This window comes from Perca flavescens, chromosome 14 (assembly GCF_004354835.1).
Source record: "Perca flavescens isolate YP-PL-M2 chromosome 14, PFLA_1.0, whole genome shotgun sequence".
In the NCBI taxonomy this organism is placed as follows: Eukaryota; Metazoa; Chordata; class Actinopteri; order Perciformes; family Percidae; genus Perca; species Perca flavescens.
The window spans coordinates 29,224,411-29,245,289 of record NC_041344.1 but is presented as its reverse complement, the minus strand read 5'-3'; the positions used below and the strand labels follow the sequence as shown (position 1 = coordinate 29,245,289).

The following is a 20,879-nucleotide window of genomic DNA, read 5'->3' as shown; positions in this document are numbered from 1 at the left end:
TGTCCGTTATGGCACCATCATTTGTGGAATCTCAAGTGAACATAGCCCAAGTTACATCACCGTAACTGTAACGTTAACTACCCAGAAATTAAAACCTGCAAACGTTAGGCCGGTGCATAACAACAATCGTTGATTGCTGAACAGAAATTGTGTCAGATGGAGTGTCATACAAGTAGCCTACTGTAAGGTTGGAGATGGCCTTATGCAATATTTACACTGCTCTATTCCAGTAGATAAATGTATATGTCTTGGCAATGAAATACATTTTTCTTTTTCAATTACATAATATGGGCTATTTATCAGGCTTATCAGTCTTCTGGGTTAAAATGGAATTACAGGCTGTTGTTGCACTGTCTCAGATTTTGTTCAAACCTTGTCTATATCAAGAATGTGTCCCAAAACCAAGGCTTGTCAAATATTTCTGTTCAAATCCTATGTCTTCATATTTTCAGCCCTTGAAATTACTTCAGTTTTACAGCCTGAAAATCACATTATCTGGGAAGCAATATTTGGATATTTTTATTATGAAAAAGTATTATTCATAGGCAGCCCAAACTTTGTAGGGTGGAAGACAAACGTGTCAATATGACAAGTTTGTACGGCATTCCCTCGATTTGGAAAAAAGTGTGAAAGGACTGACATTAAGGTTAGCATAAATAAGCGGGTGCAGCTACTTTTTTCCTGGATTTAGTCTGATTTGACCCAGAATGACCCAGCTGCATCCTCCCACTCAGTGCTCCTCTCCATAGCTGTCTTACTGTATGTTATGTTATGAACCATGAAGAGAAGGTGATAATTTAGGGTTAGTGAAGTGAACCTGTCGAGTGAATGTTTTGGGGGTAATTGTTTTTACATTGACTCAGGCAGGTTAGATAGCAAAGTCTGCTTAGACAGCGATATTCTGAAAAATAAAACTTGTGTTTTGCTTAAATATCTGATCCTACTGCTATTACAAAACACAATTGTGGCTATTTATAGCTTTATCTCTTTTAATGTGATAAAAACACTAAATAATAATTTTGACTATGTATTGGTATGTATTTTATGGTGGTGTAAGGTGCTGGAAAAAACTTTAAAGTGCTTGAAAAATGCTTGAATTCGACCTTCGAATTTGAGCTTCAGTCTCTCACCCTGTTTTCAATCTGGTGCACACATTCTCAGTGCACATTACTCTTATAAACACCACTTTATGTGTGGTGTGTGTGCGTGCGTTTGCATCTTTTACACATCTGACCCCCCCGGTCAATGACCTTTGATCCCTAACACACGGAAACAATGGCTGGCATAAAAAAAGTTTTAAGAGTTTAATTCTAATATCTCATTTCTAACAGCAACATTTAAAAATACTACCTAGAGCTTGTGCATGCTTCATCCATTTATACAGCATGAATTTAACTAACGTAAACTTTTTAAGTTTACTCTAACCTTACTCTAACCTTTTGTCTAGAACATAAACAAAATGCTAAAACGCTAATAGATGCTAACTCTGTAAATTAGCTGAAAATCTCCCACTTATCGATTTTAAAACGAGAGCCATGTATAAAGCTCTTTATACACTGGATTACATGGCACAAAGTATCCCTTTAAGTGTACGCTATATTTAGATTATTATCCATGTATATATTCTTTTGGGTTAGGTTGTGAGCTTGTTATCCTAGCATGCTAACGCTCGCAGCTTGTGTTAGCGCAGACAAACCCACCGTTCAGCATTCTTCACACTTTTGCTGTTGTGTTTTTAGCCTTCCAAACTCTTTAGATAGTATCTCTTTCCTTGATCCCCGTGCACACCACTTCAACATCTGGAGAAATTCAAAGCTTGACAGGCCAGCCGTGCCTTGTTACGGTTGCTAAGCTGTGAGGGAGAAGGTAGTGACAAAACAATGAGGAAGGGGCTTAGAAAATGGCCAATTGCAGATGTGATTGCAATGGCAGATTACCAACCTTGAAACCAAGGTGGGCTTCTCCTCACAACGCGTAGCTCTTATGGCGCCATTTTGATGCTAACAAGCCATCACGCGCTGTTAGCATCCCATTGACTGCCATTCATTTTGACGTCACTTTGACAGCGGATAACTTTACATGTGAAGCGTTTAAAGACTCTATTTGTCCATTGTTTATTTCTAAAGAAACATGACAATGTATAAAAGGCACCTTGTATCCTTGTATCTCACATTATGGCTCCGTAGCAGACGTTTTTGTAAAAATAGGCTAACGATTGTGTCATAGCCACGCGACTTACTGTCGCACAGTAGAGGAATTACCATATCTATTAAGTTATTTTAATATTACATATTTAAGTTTACTAATGTTAACTAGCATTTTAGTGATCAATAATTAGCCTGTGCCTATGTTATCTCCTTACATATACCTACGCTCTCCATCTCTGTAAGATTGGGAATGATTGAGATTTCTCTTGGCACAGCTACCAGAAGACTTCCAACTTTCAGACACGTTGCTCAAGTCACATCTATGTCGTCTCTTTCAGTTGGAGGCTGCTCAGTAACGCTCGGTGCTCACCGGAAAAGTGCTTCTAATATCCTTCACTGGTCTCCGTCCAGAGACACGGGATCTGTTGGTCCATTATATTTAATGTCTATGCTTGAAACTAGCTGCCCTTAAACTATGCTGGGTGTCAATGTTGGTAATGTCTTAATTGCAACAGGACTCGCAGATTTGATTTAGTGCTGTTTTACGTGCAACATGGCAAAGTTTAACCACCTTTTATCTTTACAGGAAAAAAACCTATGGCTAAACATACAGCAACCAGGCTGCAATAATAAAGCCTGAGCAAGAACATTGTTCAGTACAACTATGGTTGAATTAGGTAGGTTTGATTTCAAGCATCTGGTTCCTATGACAGTAAATGATCTTGTGTTGTTCTTGTCTGCCCCTAGAAGTATCTACAAATTAGCACACATTAGCTGTGTCAACAAGATGCAGACAATTAGCTGAATGCCAGATGGTCTGTTGTGGCACCTGAAAGAACAACCCCTCTTTTAAAATGTTATGTTTTATTGAAAAGGTGTCGGTGTGGAAATCCATTTCTGGTTTGTTGTCTGCTTAGTTCGATGAAGTTGTTTTAAGTTGAATCCCACAGGCTGCGCATGGGTAACTGCGTCATTAGCACGTAGGCTACTGGAATCATTGTTCCCAACTGAACGTGTTGTTCTGTCTTCTTTCAGCATGAATAGAAAAATATACTATTGAGGACCCCTCTGTTACTGCAATTTTTCATGACTAACACAGAACACTGCCATTTATTCTGAGTCATAATTAGGTGAGGACAATACATTAGTGTGTACATTTAAATTTTTTTTTTTTTTGTTTTTTACATCTTTGTGTAAAAAGCAATCAATTTTTAAAGGTTGAAATGACACACACAGCTGCAGGTAACAATTTCAAACATTTCTCTTTTCCCCCTTTGAGACACAAACCTCTATCCTCGTCGAATCATTTTTATAAATTGATTCCTGTCACACGGTATGAGTTATCCGGTGATTTGAAGGTCACAGAATTTCAGACAGATTCTTTCATGTCTCTCTTTCCTCATATTTTCTCCCCGCTGCGGGGATATTGATTTGTACCAAGTCAATTAATCATGACAAGAATGTTGCTCAGGAAATGCGTCTCTCAATGTTACCAGACTGACAGAAGGGATAGAGTAAAACTGTACAAAACATGACATAGTTTTAGAGGTGGAGTGTACCTCAAGGGTGTAACGAAAATCAAGAAAGTTTATCTTCAATTATAGTCTCAGTATAAACAGGTGATTAAAAAAAAAAAAGCTGAGCTAAATTTAAACCTGCGATAATTCAAAGCTGAAATCCTGAAGAGATCAAAACCAGTGTGTGTACTGAATATAAAACACTGTTCAAATCTAACTGAAGAAAGTTTCTTTAAAGGCCAGACTAATTGCATAATTGAAATTGCATAACTGAAAGAAGAATAACATGGTTTGTATTCCTCAGCTCTATTTTTTTCATTGTGCTGATTGGTCATGATTATGCTCATCTCATATTTGTCCATTCACTGAAAACCAAAAAAAAAAAAAACATAATTACACTTTCAGCACACAATTAGATGGATGAGCTGGAATAGATGGTGCGTTGCGTGACCAGTCATCCAGTGGGCATTTTATTTCCTTCTCGACACATGTTTCAAAATATTAATTATGCCTCGGCATTGCTTAGCAAATGTGGGCAAGGAAAAACAATGTTCTGTGGAGCAGCTCCTGATTTTCAATTTTTGGTTAAATCATTTCATCAATTCAGACAGTACGTTACTGACAGATTCATTCATTCATCCGTCTGTTCATTCCCTTGTGTTTTAATGAGCTTTCTCTAATGTTAATATGCTACGTGTCACTATCTGTTTATAATATTGCTTTCTCTACTTTTCTTCACAACTTCACAACCAGAGATAACACATGCATAGGTGTCACACTTTTTCCATATATACATATGTATTTTGATGGAATGGAAAGTATTGGAAGTACCAAAGTTGTAGATCCCAAAGAGGACAAATGCATCATGGTCAGAGTATAACATGCAGGCAGAAATTGTAGCAGTTACCTGTTGAAATTGTGATCCCAGACGACCGAGTCGTCCTACGGTCTTTTCTTTTTAATAGTCCCAGGAACCAACAGGCTCTGTGAAGTACATCAGGATAAGTACAAATGCAATGCAGGTGTAAATGGATGCATCACGCTTTGCAATCGGACTGTTATGGGATCAGCCAGACCACATCTGGAAGTGGTCATTGTGACATTTGAATATTTTCTACCTTCAAATCGGGTTGTGTTTTCAGTGTTCACGAGAAGAGTCCATATGAACATTAGTGATATTCACGATCTCATAAATGGAAATGTTTTGAAAGCTTTGAGTTCACGAGTTGTGCCGTGTTTGCTGATTTTTTCAGAAATGGCGGAGGCCATGGAAATTCATTTTTCTGCAGATGATATAGTTAACTATATTAATAGAGGAAGTAGTCTATTCCGATAGATGTTACCTGACAGAATGAGCTACTCTACTTTATACTACATTTATGGATGAAGCCGTCTATTCTGATAGATGTTTCCTACCTGACAGAATGAACTACCATACTTATTTCTAATTTTATATGTGTGAGGAGGGAAATGTTAATATTCCCAACGGCCTCATCATTTTCCTCTCTCATTATGCTTTTGCATTTCCTGCATAACGTTACCCGCTCGCTAGCTTGCTAAATTGTTAGCCTTGGTGGTTTCTAGACGCCGACAGTTAATGTTGCTGTTGCTTAGCAGTGGTGTCCTCACGACTTAAAGAGGGACTTTGGTATCTTTCAACCTGAACACGCTTTAGTGTCTAAGCGACTAATGAGGACAACAATCTTTGAAATTGGTCCAGTATTGAGTGAGAGCCCAGAAGCCACGAAACGGGGAGCAATGTAATCCTATAGGGCAATTACACACAGCTAACGTACGTCCACTAAAAGAGCTTGGATTTGCCACTGACAGGATCAGATTAGTAAAAGTGTTTGACAACATTATGGAAAGGACCCTACAGAGAAATAAAATGCTTTTCGTTACCTTTCGCTTGATCCGGTCTGTTCATAACAAAGTCTCGCTCACGGAGAAGCCTTGTTTTGAAATTTCGCGGTGGTGACTTTACTCATCCACATTGTGGAGCGCCCTAGTAGCTCACCTGGTTAAACGTGAACCCATGTACCAAGTTTTAGACCTTACTGCAGCGGCCCAGGTTGAAGTCCGACGCGCAGCCTTTTGCTGCATGTCCCCCCCCTCTCTCTACATCCTTTCCTGTCTCAATCTGTCCTATCAAATAATGGCAAAAAAATTCTTTAAAAAAATAATTAAGATAACACTAATCTACACTTACCATTAATAACTTAGACACTAAAACATTGCAAAATAAGGTCCAGGTTGAAAAGTACCAAAGTTCTCCTTTAACCACTTGAAGACCAAGCATATCGTGTACAAGGCTTCCCATGTCATAACCACTAGTTTACGAGTTCCATTTGAAGGCAGCCAGTGTTGTATTGTATTTTTGGGATGTTAATATACTCAGCAGCTGTGTGCTTGAGCTGTCAGTCTTCAATCTTGGTGATCGTGTCTGCATTGTGTAGCCTTAAGCTGCTGATTCTATTACCCTGATATCTTGTAAGGAATGCAGGGGAGAAGCAAATCAGAATCATTTCTTAGACCAGCTGGTCGACTCCTGTGCATCAATGATGGATTGTGCATTTAATAATAAACAAGGTGTTTCTGCTTAGTCTTCATCAGGGTTTGTCAGAAACACTGTTGTCCATGTGTAGCTAATTTTACGATTGGTTGGTCTTTTTCTTCACACTCGGACACACTTTTGTTGTGCAGTGCAGCTGTGGCAGATTAGTCTGGACGGCCAGCCACTGTGTAGATGCTTTGCTTGAATGCCCCAGCAAGCTGTATAAGCTTTTTTTACTAATGAAATCATACATTTGAACATAGCTGTAATTCTCGCCAAGAAGCATACCTGCCAAGACTCTCGATTCATGCTCTCCCTACTTTTAACCCTTTCTCCTTCCCTGGTCCCGATTGGTAATTTGTCCCACTATACCAATGTCATAGTGCTCAAATGGCTTTATCTCAGGGTCTACCTGACAACCCAAACAAGCCTGCCTGACGTGCAGTGTGTCACTTGTCACGTTCGAGTCAGAGTCAACTGAACTGGAAATGGATGAAACTGCTCCTTATTAGAAGTAAGCGTCAACATTTCTGTCCTCATGGTGCGAGACCCTTCCTTTTGTAGCCGCTAGCAACGCAGCAAACATATGCATTTTGCTAAGTATGCCGGGCAGACTTTAGCGTAGAACATTGTGGGGAAAATAATGTTAGAAAACATGCTACATAAACAGGCTGTGGAAGCACAAAGGGGAACTGCTTACAATAAGCATTTAGTTTGTGGTGTAGGGTTATATCGGGGGCAGGGACGTTGCGAGTGGGCCATTCCTACCGGTTTTGCACAGCCCAGTGTTGGCAGGTATGCCAACCAGGTTGAGCTGCACTTCAAAGCTGGTGTTAGATACAAGAAATTCATTGGGAACATATAGGCAGCCACGTGCCTTGGATGCCCCAAAACATCTGCAGGTTTCTATCTAAGCCAAACATAACCACCGTTGGTTATTTCATGGTTGTTTTTCTCTTCTTTTTTTCCATTCACCTCAAGTTAAAGGGGTTATGATTAGTAACGATTTTAGTGAGATAACCCTGGACATGTTATCTCCGCTTTTGCTGCAGGTGTGTTTTGCATTTCAGCTGGATGAAAGCACAGACGGTCCTTTTTTTGTCCTTCCAGTCCTGCACAATAGTTTCCACTTTGCTTTGTGAATCAGGAGAACTTGGTGGAGGGGGCAATGTTTTGCAAAGCACTCAACGGTAGAGCCAGGGGAAAATAAATGCATTGAATTTTAGATGAGTACCTGGAATTGAATGTAATTGAGCGGTTTCAATGTGTGGGTGTACAGTATGCACTGATGAAATCGTTGCCATGACCAGCAAACTGGCTGGCTGACAGAACTCATACAGGAAGCTCTCAGAGTAGTTGCCGTGCTACGCAGGGAGGCACTCGTGGCTTAACAAATTCATGATGGATTTGATCAGATGCATGTTGTAACAAACTTTCTAAAAGTCTGACTTGCCCCTGACTCGTTGACTTCTGGATCCGTATGCTGTCCTGTGAGAGGGATAGTTCTGAGTTAAAGTGTGCTCAGACTGAACACTGAGCAAACCTTAGTCATTGGTACAGATGCAAACTGTCCCTTGGCACGACAAATTAAAGGGAAGTTGTGTATGAAGACAAAATAATTATTGGATTTTGGATAAGAATTATTGGATTGGATTATCTGGTACCTTTTTACACACACACACACACACACACACACACACACACGCACAGAGCTAGTTTTTGGGAAATAAACACAAACTCCAAGGCCAGTCTAGCTGTAAAAATTGTGCAAATAAAATGTGGAGAAATGTTGCTGCGTGTTCAGCCTGAAAACACCATTAGAGTTGAGTGAAATGGCTCTTCAAACTGACCAATATAGATACCCCTTTCCCACTGGCCAAAAAACCCACTAACACACATAAAGATCTAGCTTTTATCTGGGAAATGTTACAATCTGCATTCATTCCTGGGTCTAATGACTCAGTAGGCACAGCTATTTATCGACTCCAGCTCCGACACTGATGGAAATAGGACACCTGTGTAGATACACACATTTTTGGCACAATGCTGTGATTTTGGTCTATTTCCGCCCAAGCAGCGCTGTAACATCAAATTAATCAGCACTGAGTTTGAAAGAGAGAATGAACAAGTAACAGATGTAAAAAAATAACCAAAAGTATTTATTTTCTTGTATTGTATACCTTATCTTGTAAGCCCTATTACTTTTAGTTACTGAAAAGTTGCATATTTGGTGGAGCAGAGGATGCAATAAAAATGGTCTATTAGAGGAAAAAGCTTATATAGAGTTGGCAACACAGGAGCATGGTCTGAAACCTAAGGTCCTCCCAGTGGAGGTTGGCTGTAGGTAGGGCTGGCCGATAGGGAGAACATCAGATATCTCGATATTCTTGACCAAAAACCTCAATGTCAATATTGCGATGATATTCTAGGGTTGACAGTTGGTGCTTCATCAAAATATCTTCACGCTTAGATTTTAGATAAATAATCATCAGTAATGTGGATATAATGACTTAGTGGGTAAAGGCAAATAATAGAACAGTTACAATAGTTCAAGTTCAGAAGTTCAGAAAATTCAGCCTGTAAAATCAGTAAAAGACTAAACTTAAGCCATATTATGATATTACAGTCCAAAATCTAAGACAATGTCTAGTCTCATATCACGATGTCAATATATTGCCCAAACCTAGCTGTAGGAGTTTGGCAGGCAGATCAGTTTGGTCCCTGTTCACTGAACTGGGTATACAGTAAGAGGGTGGTGCCTAAAGCAAGCATTGAAAAACATGGCAGACACTGCAGCCAGTTCAGTGCATGGCTGTGGATTAGAAGAAAGGTGGGTAACACTTTACAAAATGATACACAAAATGGTGAGTAGTTACAAAGGAACAAGTGAGGAATGAAACAGAAATGACCTGATAGCGAATGGATCGTTCCATTCCTGAATAACTGTGATTTGAGGGCTATATAGTACATAATGATATGATATGGTGTGTTGCTTGCTAGGAGGCACACTGTAGCTAAAGAGGCTTGAGTGGTTTGTTTGCTGGATTTAGCAGCATACTGCTGATTGCTATATGCTTGCTAGTAAGCTTGACAAGCTGTTGGATCCCAATGTTGTATTTTTTTGTAGTTGGTTAGCATGCTGTTTACTGGTGATGGTACCCGAGGTTAAGGGACATCATTCAAAAAAGGTTTGGAGTTGCTAATTAGTGGTTATTGACCAGTGGAACCAGTTATACAATAATGGTGGATTAATACTGCGCTTCCATAGGAATTCTCACCCAACATTTGTACAGTGTACTGTGTATTGATCACTGTCATTGTTGTTATTGCATGCAAAGCTAGCAGCTATACATTCAAAGTTCCACCCATTTCAGCATCTCTTGAATTTAGCTTTGAATAACCCCTTTCTACCCATTTTATTTTTAAAAAACATATTGTTTTAATAGGAACTGAGTAGCAAACATGCACATGCAGTGAAGTATATCCAATGAAATACATGGCCTCTTTTATAAAGAGAGATAGCAGCACAAAGACAAAATGTAGACTGAGCACAAGGTCACTCAGTACAGTAACGGAGCCCCCGCCTCTCTGTTAGCGGTTGTTGTTCACTTTCCAACTCTCCTCCTGTGTTATGCCTACCTGAAAATCCTGTTTCATCTGGAAGCTGTATGTGTCTGCCAAGCTCACTACAATCTGTTATTTACACACAGGACAGAATATCTGTCATGGCTTCAATCTGCATGAAATTGTCATTGCATTTACAACATTTAATAAAAAAATGTAAAAGCTGAAATCAATGACTTTATACATGTTGTTGCCCATGATAGAGCATCTAGATGATCTTTTCTTAATTTAACCTCATAGGTGGGGATATTTAGCTACATCTAGCTGAATGTAATGTCAGTGACCAATCTGGTAACTTGAACTTTGCAGTACAGCCTATTCAACATTTTCCTAATGGCATTTCTGACCTTGCAAATATGCCAATTTTACTGTTTTACCAACCCATACATGTGTAATATGAGGTTATACTCGTCCTTCACTACTGTGTGTCGTTCCACCCTGCCAGTGGTCCCTTTCACACAGACAGTGTGTCTTGACCAGGCTGTGTGAAAGGGGCTACAGAAACACGACAGAATGTTTTTATGTCCAAATCTCATGACTTTTGATTCCTGAAAAACTATAATTTAATGCTTAGATCAGTGGAAGAAATATAATCAGTGCAGCATCTGCAGGGCACGTAGGATGACAGGCCACCTCGCGGTATTGCTGGTGCCAACAGTGCACTCACAGTACGGCAGTTTAAATGCCTTTAAAAAAAGAGTTATGTCTACCATTTTTACCGTTATATTTCCAATCTGTGTGTGTGCAGATTTGCTGCTGTGCCAACCGGTTCCAATTTCTCAAATATTTTTTTGAAAGGATATGTACCAGAGGTAAGGAGACATAATCTGACTGTATTGCTATTTGTGTTGTTTGTCTTCTGTTTGAATGTTTCTCTCTGCGCCTGCCCCATAGCCTCACACTCTTTCTAGTCTCATTGATAGAGCCTGCGGCTGGATGTAGCTCTATCAATGAGAGCTAGCTCCTCCTAGAATTCCTCTGAAATTCACAAATATTCATTAACTTGAAATTGGACACCGTTTTAGCTTTATAAGACATTTAGGGAGATCTTGTATAAGTGGCGTGATGAATGTCAAACTGTAAATATACAGAAATTACGCCAGAAATGAAGCTAACTATCCGTGATTTGTAGCTAGCTACACATAGCTAGGATTGAAGGGACAGTCATAGCTAACGAAACCCCCACTGTTCACAAAAATTCATTAATTTGAAATCGGACACCGTTGTTAGCTTTATAAGACATTTAGGGAGATCTTGTATAGGTGGTGTGATGAAATTCAAACTGTAAATATACGGGAATTACGCCAAAAATGAAGCTAACTATCCGTGATTTGTAGCCAACTACACATAGCTAGGATTGAAGGGACAGTCATAGCTAACGAAACCCCCACCGTTCACAAAAATTCATTAACTTGAAATCGGACACCGTTGTTAGCTTTATAAGACCTTTAGGGATATCTTGTATAAGTGGCGTGATGAAATTCAAACTGTAAATATACAGAAATTACGCCAAAAATGAAGCTAACTATCCGTGATTTGTAGCTAGCTACACATAGCTAGGATTGAAGGGACAGTCATAGCTAACAAAACCCCCACTGTTCACAAAAATTCATTAACTTGAAATCGGACACCGTTGTTAGCTTTATAAGACCTTTAGGGAGATCTTGTATAAGTGGCGTGATGAAATTCAAACTGTAAATATACAGAAATTACGCCAAAAATTAAGCTAACTATCCGTGATTTGTAGCTAGCTACACATAGCTAGGATTGAAGGGACAGTCATAGATAACGAAACCCCCACTGTTCACAAAAATTCATTAACTTGAAATCGGACACCGTTGTTAGCTTTATAAGACCTTTAGAGATATGTTGTATAAGTGGCGTGACAAAATTCAAACTTTAAATATAGCTAGTTATGCTGACAGCCAGCCAAGATTAACTGGAACTGTTGTAAGAGATTGCTGGTGTAACAAGCTCGCTGACCGCGCTATCACTCTCACACACGGGCCATTTAGCTAGCAGGAAGAGGGAAGCTGCAGGCCGGGGTCTGTGGAGGAAGGCAGGCCGGGCAGCGAGGCAGCAACACAGGCAGCACCGGCAGCTGAACTCCGACACACAGTCTTACCAAATTTGCAATAAGCCATCAATTTTCATAAAACGTCCCATATTTGAGCTTTATATAGTTGATTTCTCGCTTAAAGTCTCAGAAGTGAATTTAATAACGTAATAGCCCGACAAACAATGTATAACTTTGCAATGAGACCTGCTGTCAGTCTCCCATGTGTTTCTATGTAGTTTGCTCAAACCAATCAGCGCGTAGCTCATTCTGAATATTCATGAGCATACCATATTTGGAAGAAAAGCTCTTGTTCCAAATAGAGCCATATTCACAGGGTAGTTAAGGGCCTAATAAAATAGCATTCGGGCAATTTTCAGCCCAACCAATGTTACATACCCCATTAGGAGACCTTAAGGAACAGTGTAAAATACCCTATATAATCATTCTATCACCCCTTTAAAGGCTGTATATAACTTAATATAACCGTACAAAACCAGTAGTTCTGTGTGAAATTAGACATTGAGCACCCCCATATTGCCAAAATGGTATGATCCTCGTTTCATAATCGTTTAATCCATTTGGTTTCTTCCTTTGAATGACCAATCCCAATGTCATGTTCTGCTTAAATATCTTGATTCAACTGTAAATACAAAACTGAAAAAGTAAAATGCTCACTTAGTGCTATTTCATTACAACTTTTACACAAAACCCTGTGAATGCCAAGTGTCATTTTTCAAATTTGAAGTGCAAATTGTGTTCCATTCAACAACACGAGCTGCTGAAAAAGAAGGCATTTCTACTACGGATGAAAGGGTCAGTAAGGGATGAATCCCCTAGCAACTACTCGGACTCGCAAACCGAAAAGGTCAACCTGATGAATCGGAGCACAGCTGACAGTCACGGAGAGCGAGAAGAAATCCCCAGGAAGATTGAGTGCTCTGATCACCTTTTCATTTGCCTGCATTACAGGACAATAAGCCACTGTGCAGATCCATGAGCAGATGAGGGATTATCGTCTATGTGATAAAGAGGCCCGGATGGTCTGAGAGACCTTGAATATCGGATGTTCTTTAAAGGTGAAGAGTCAGTAACCCTCCCGGGCTGGGATACGGATTGATTAGTATGCCTTGTCTGAGTTTTCTGAAGTGGAAATGGAGAGAGGGGAAAATACTTCATAACTATTGCAACACTGTAACAACCGTCATCGCCGCAGGCGTACGACCTTCTTTTGTGTTGTGTCTCCTCTTGGATTAATCTCACCTGGGACTGCATGGTTCATGAACAAACACGAAACAATTTCATGACTAAATTACCAGCGAGAGTCGCCAAGGAGATGGAGGAGAAGAGCGAGTATCGGGAGGGTGCCCTCAATTCATAACTCCACTCCCAGTCTGAAGTTTAAGTCGCTCTCATCCGATTTCCATGTTTTGAGTGGCACAGCCAATGTGAAATGGCATCTGATCATGTTGAATGAGTAGAGTAACCTTGAAGACAACAAACAGGATGGAGGCTGTTGTCACTTTTTTCATACGGCTCATGAAAGAGAAGCTACTTTTCTTAATTCATTACCAGTGGGCCGAGATAAGTCAAAAGGTGGCTGCCTGAGCATGACAATGTCAGATGTAGACACAAGAAGATAAAGCTCAGCAAGGTCTTAATGACTATGTCCTGTGTGGTGTTCTGACAGCAGAGGACCGATCATGAGCCAGCTCTGTACCATAAATGGCTGCCAGATGTAGCTGGGTTTTGGGGGTGCAGACCATGTAAAAAAAAATATGGACGACGAGTTTCCACTTCCTGCCACTGTAAAAAAGTTATGCCAAAAAATCCCGGATGCGGGCGCTGCCCTCTTGTAATTTTTGAGCCAGAAGCTAAGTTTACATCCACTTGTCAATCGAATTATCTGAAGTTAGGTAAAAAAAACTCATGCGAATAAAGCTGGTGAAAGTGTGTTTCCATCCAACGGCTTTAAAGCGAATAAAAACCTGTTGCGTAATGACGTCACATGCTGTTTTGCAGTCTAATTGGTATATCGAATTGATTTGAGACATTTTAAGGTGTTTCCATTCATTTTCTCACTGAATTGTACAACATTCAAGCAAACATTTGCGAACAAAGTTTTGCTAGACAAAATGGATCGTGCCAAATATTAGAAGCCGAGGAAGCTACGATGGGCCTTTGGCCGAGGATCTGATCCATCTCATCAAAAAGGTGGAACTTGCCTTTTATTTTCCCTCCGGCACCGCTGTGAGACAGCTCTCTTTTTTGAGACATGTATCGCTGTTTGAGCGCCTTCCATTTACTCCGCAGGACGTCCCACGGCTTGTCGTAACCTTTGTTGGCCATTTCCTTTGCGAGTTCCTGATAAATTATGGCATTTCTTCGATTTTTGCTATCTAAAATAGCCATATATTTTGCTCGTAAATTCAATTCAAAACAGTCTCCTCGTTCGTCCACTTCCATTTGTCTTTGTTGACACCCGCCATGTGTGCAAACAGAGTGGAAATACTGGGCGGAAATGAACTAAAACTTCTTCTTCGTTTAAAATGACCTAAAACTTAATCGCAATTCATTAATTTATTCGGCAAATAACGTTTCCATCAGCGTTTATCGCATAAGCCGTATATCGATCAAGATAAAATCGATGAGACTGAATGTCTTTCCTTTGAGTCAATATTCATGAAATTCAATCAAATTTTACTTTTTCCATAAGGCATTATTCATTCAATATCGCTTAATTCGGATAAAAACGTGTGGATGGAAACATAGCTAGAGTCTGCGCAGTAGTGACCGGGCGGTGGAGCCACGCTGTCAAGGTCCCGCCCATATACTAGTGATGGCCAAATGAAGCTTTGTGAACCAGTGTCTTTATTTTTTGAGCCCACTAGATGGCGGGCTGGGTTTTAAGAGAAAGGCCTAAGGCATTGCAATTCAGTGTATTCTCAATCCTTTGTTGAACATAGAGCGCCATCTAGTGGGCTCAGAAAATAAACACACTGGTTCACGAAGCTTCATTTGTCCATCACTACCATACACCCGCCCGAACAATCCCGAGTCAATTACAACTGTCAATCATGACAATCCACCCAGTTTTTATAGCATCAAATAACTAATAAAAACCCAACTTATCAGAAAAATGAACACTTGAACAAACAACATGATCAGAACTACCTAAAATGACATACCATCTTTGGGAGAAATTGTATTTGACTTAGACTTTGATTTTTTTGTTTTGCCCATGTCGAATGTGCTAACATGGAGGAGGTGGGGTTTATGACCTATATTGCAGCCAACAACCAGGGGGGTAATGTAGATGTTTTGGCTGCTTGATGGTGTTTTAAGCCCCCAACGCCGACTTCAAGGCAGCGCTGCGACCGTCAACTTCAAGGCACCTAACCTTAACCCTAACCCTTGCCTAATCCTAGTTCCTTCCAGGCAGCGCTGCCTGGAAGACGACGTTGGGGTCTTAAACCACCAAACACCGTTTTGGCTTCACTTTTACAGTCGCATCTAGTGCATCCATGCATCTAGAGCTCTAGTTAGCAGCACCTGGGCTAGATTTGGGCTTCTGTGGCACATGATTCTGGCAGGTCATTTATCAGGATCCTGGCATGAGTCAGGTGACCAAGCTTGCCAAATTACAGCCGTTGTTAGGCAGAGCTTTTTTGGCTTTAGAGGGCTCAAGCATTTTTCATTTGACTGAGAGCACAAACAAAACTTTCTGTAGACTTTGTTTTCTCTTATTAACTACTAATGGAAATAATGAATAAGATGAGCTTTAGAGTGGATTTAAATATTCCAAACTGGTTCCAGCTATCATACGCCTTTATTTAAAGAGCAACTAAACAGTACTAGTTAGTAGTAGTAGTAGTAGTAGTAGTAGTAGTTGTGTGGTTCTCAAGTGATAAAAGTGATAATAAAGATATTAATTGAAAAAACATGCACATTTATTAGTTAAGTATATTTTCATATGACATTGAATATCTTTTTTTATAGGATTCTTTTGCCTCGGCACTTTATAGCCTTCATTTTACACACTTTTATTATGCTGCTATTCACACATGCTTTTCACTCTTTTATCTCCGCATAATGCGTTCTGGTATCTGACCTAATTTCCCGACGGGGATCATTTAAGTTTCATATTATCTTTCATCTATGGCTTATCTTAATAGGTCTTGGCTTTTTCTGATTGCAATACGCAGAAATCCCTTCCCTGTAATATCAGTCGCCTGAGCAGCATGTGTAGGAGTGTAAGTCAGGCTCCTAAAGACGAGCAAATCATCCACCAGCTGACAACTAGATTTATACACCTGATGGTGATCAAAGTGTGAAAATGACAAACGATTTATTGATGAAAATGTATAATGACGAGGCAGCAAGTAAACGGATAAAAGCAGATAAAACTTTCAGTTATTGTCAGTTTGTCTGCTCATCCTCTATATTCATCATAGCACACTTATAGAAAATTTTTTTTTTTTTTTTTTTTTTTTAAATCAATTTTAGACTCCAGTTTGACATTTTTGGAGAAGGAAATTGAGTTCAAATGAAAAATAATTATTGTTGAAGGAGACTTGCTGTAAGTTCTTCTGTGGTGAAAGTAAAGTATAAAAAAATGTAATATAAAGAAAAAAGACCTGTGTGTTGTTGGTGAGTGCACCCTGCTAGCTGTTTGGAATGCCAGTTTATTGAAGCACCTTCCCCCAGCAGATATGAGAGAAGAAGCTTAGAATGAAGGATGTATTTAACATATCTAACACCCCAACATAGGGCTGTTATTTCAGCAGCCGGATTTGCCATTTCTGTGCAAGTGACTTTTGCAGCGTCATGAGCGACACTTCACTGGTTAAAGGTGGATGGAGGAGTGCGGCTGAAATTAGGGGATAAAACTAAATATCAATTTATCTTCTTCACTGCCACCACACCCGGGAAGCAATTTGGAGGTAGTGTAGAAAAGAAATGAATAAGTGAAGGAAATGCAATCATAAACCGCTGCCCAACAGCCAGTCACAGAGGGCTGGGACTGCAACTATAACCACTATTAATATGTCGATTATGTTTTTGATTAAAGAAGAATGCCACCAATTTTACACATCAAGGTCTGTTATGTAAAAGATTTTTGGTGCCGTGGCTCAATATTTCAATGACTTTTATCATTATAGTTCAATGACCGCTTGTATTCGTTTGAGCCAGAGTATACGGACTCTCGCTGAAGTGCTTTAGTCACACATACCTGTTGTTTTTTTTACCACAGATCAGTCCGACTAGTCGAGAATCCATCTATAAATAGAAAGGCAGGGAAAACAAAAAAACTGTAATCCAAAATCAGTCATCCACACAGGGTGCCATGCCGTTGTTCTGACCGCTTATGATTCCAAAGCTCAAATACTCCAAATAATCTCCCATTGGACCGAAAGGCCATTTTTCTGAATGCGCGTTATGTACACAAAACAAATGCACATTGCTCTGAAGGGCTGTTTCTCCGATGGTACTCTCCCAAACAGATGCATATGGCTAATTATTATGCAGAATGATGTCATCTGATTGGCTCACCCTAACCTTAAGCAAGCTTACTCATCATTGCTAAACCTAACCAAGCAAGCCAACGAAGGTAACGAATACTAGCCAATCAGAGGCAGAGTACGGCGGGTGATGCCTTTGCCATAGTACATAGAAAGGTCTGATAATGCTGTTCTTACCTGCTGGATGGTTGTGTCTGGTCTATGAGGCCTCAGTTGTTCACAACTCAATGGCAAGCTAAACAATTGCTACCAAATTAGCCAGTTAGCGTTTGTTAGCTAGAGCATAAAACATGACATAAAGTTAATGTGTCATTGGGAAAAATACCATTATGAAATGAATTCGTCTGGAAAAAAGACACTTTAAATTGAAAAAAATCTATTATGTAATAAAATGAACTCCTATAAAACTATGTTTGATGATGAAATAAAATTTCATAATAATACTAATATAGGTTTATTGGTTCATTTGGTTGGTTTGGTTTGCTTGGCTCATTTATATAGTTTACACAATTGTCTCATGATGTCTTTTTTAATTTGTTTGATATTGAACACTTTGAGGTTCCAGAGAAGGAGATCTCCTTCCTTACAGTGTTGTTGGTTAAGGAAAGGCCGAGTAGAGAAGGAGAGAAGGAAGCATATGAAGAGAAATTAAACCTCAATAGTTTCTCCATAGCACTGTGGACCAGATGTACGTACTTTTAGGAATGTATCAGTGACATGGCCAACCCGCAGAAAGCGCACGCTGTGATACTTCAGCTTACGTCGTATTAACCAAACCTGCAGTCCGTTGGGTAATCAGTGCCTTTCTCCGCCCACTATACCGTAAATTGCGCTGTAGCAAAGCATTAAGTACTGGTGCTATGATACGGCTGAGTGCAGACTGCGGATATTCCCACTGCTGATGCTAGGACTGAAATGATCGTTTGTAATGTAGCGAGGAGTTTAACAACTGCTGGAATGGAACGTGAACGCTGAGTCGGAGATTCAATGTCATCTTTGATTTCTTCCAGTAACTGTAATATTGCATGGCTGCTTAATCTGTAACGCTTAATGATTTTGTGTTCACTCAACTGAAAAAGTCTGATCCTTGTGGCAAAAATCCTTTCAGCTCGTCTCCTTGGCCTATGTCTTCGTCTTGCTCGGATTACTGCCACCATTTCACCAGGAGGCATATGCCAGGAAACCCGCTACCAGGTTTACACCTGCTTTTAAGAGGCGGGGAATTTTCACCAGGTTTTCACCTGCGTTTTTTGTACATACCACGGAATACATAATTAGATGCACTTTATGCTTCCCCTCCCATCTCTTTATGGGAAACTCCCACTTTCCCCTTCACACAGTCTGCGCTTTTACCTCAGTGCGTCCTGTTTGTTCATACCTCACAATGCTTTTACGCACACGTTGCGAAACAAATCCGCCTGAAGTGGGCGCAAAAGCGTTGGTACATCTGGCCCTGGTTGTCTCTTCCTGACTGTCCTTCAGAGGTGCACATCATTAAACAGTTGTGATTGATCTTCATGTTGCCAAAATAGTATGATCAAGGTGAAATAGTGCCCTGCCTTGAGAGATGAATGAGGCAGCCTTTGCTGGAGAAAAAACAGAACAAGGCTGTAGCAGCTTTTTCATTCGCTTTCTGAAACAAATTGCACCCAAGATGAGACATAAAATACTCCAATCCCGCATTTGTTAATTCTCACCCTTGAACTGACAAACTGAACTGCCTACACGTCAAATGTGCAACGAGGAGCAAATCAAGCAGCTTCATTTCGTAGCCAAGCTCTCTCCGTCAGTAGCTATCAGCAGGGAGAGCAGATGTTGCCCTACATTCAAATGCAGCTTTGAATTTGTTTTTAAAGACAAATTCAAGGGAGCCTAATACATTATATCAGCTCCGGCTCTGATGGTGACATTTGAAGAAATGACTGAGGTGCCTCAGAGAGATGAGATCATGACTGGCGTGAACAGTTTGCTGGGATATTTTTACTGTCATTATTCATTGATCTCCATCATCCACGCTCCAAAGAAAATAGCTTTGCAGGAATAGATGCCTGTGCATGAAAAGTATGCATCTGTGTGTGTGTGTGTGTGTACTGCACTGTACACGAAACATAATTTCAGAGCCAATTAGTCATGACATTAACTAATCCTGTAACCAGCATCGACCATGGGAGCAGGTGAATGTCTCCACTGTTTCCAATGGCTTTTAGCAATATTGTCTTTGTGAGGGAAACCTGATAACAGCAGCAGGGCCAGTGAAAACACTCTCTCTGCGTCGCCACGGTGACCCTGTCACAAATGGTCTCTGTAATTTCTGGCTGTGCTCCGATTGTGGAACGTCCCCAAATGGGATTTTAAAATCTGCCGTACATGAGATTCAAAAGAGGAAGAGATGCATGAGAAATTTGTTTTGAACCGTGTTTGCAAAATAATTATCCTCAGCTTGTGATGTTGGTAATTATGCAGGTAGGCTGTCAAATGAAAAGCAGTTTAGCAAAATAGTTTTTTGTGTGTGTGTGTCTGTGCGCGTGCATGCGTAGTACACATTAGCAAGACAGTAAAACTAACCAAAGAAAAGAAAGAACAGCTATGTGTGAGATAAGGACACTCGAGAATAATGTGCTTTAAATGAGTTTGAGGAAAAGACACTGTAGTCTCTTGGTGTGTAGTCAAAAAGCAAGTTATAATAATAATGTCCTAGATAATGTGCCTAAATAGATATATATACTTTTGAAAGAATCAGTTATTCTCTCATTGAACGACCCATAAGGTTTCTTTGTACAGCCAAATGAAGAAATGTATTTCTATTCAAAAATCTTTTTATTGAAATTTTAAGCAAAGATTCCTCGTTGGGTTAGACTTTACTTGAAGGTATCTACATAAGAGTGACATGCCACTGTCATGAACGTGTCATAAACATTATAAAAGTTATAAACATAACGCTTCTGTCCGTAAGTATCATTTGGTTTTTGTCATGACGAGTTAGGGTTATGGTTAGAGTTAGGGTTCATGTGTTCATGACAGTGTCATGTCACTCTTATGTAGATACCCTCAGGTAAAGTGTTACCCCACATTGTTATAAAATATACAACAATGTAGTACCATATAAAGATGACACTAATAACCCATTGATAAAGCACGTCTAGAAATAAAGAAATTAAACTAAAGATGTAGTTATTTTTTCATGTCAAGGGTAGATTTAGAATGCTTGTCGTGCTATGTCGTTTGGGTGTAATGAAAGTACGTCAAAAAGGGTCCCCAGGTCTTCTTCTCAGAGCCACTGACTGAGAAGCATATCATCTCCCAGTTAAGGCGGGCGTTATGTCTCAGAGCGACTGACTACTCTAAGTGTGAGCGGGACGCAATATTTTTTTTCCCACCATGGCCATGCCAAGACCCGCCCTTCGATAGAATTCACACACTACTACTGGCCAGGCGTCCATGCTTACATGTACTATTCCA

At 40.0% G+C, this 20,879-nt stretch overlaps 1 long non-coding RNA gene across 1 annotated transcript in view; it reads left to right on the top strand.

Annotated features, from left to right (window-relative positions):
- Positions 1-20,879, top strand: part of LOC114568704 (uncharacterized) — a 205,656-nt gene that overhangs the window by 74,627 nt on the left and 110,150 nt on the right. The gene's annotated exons all lie outside the window — the stretch shown is intronic.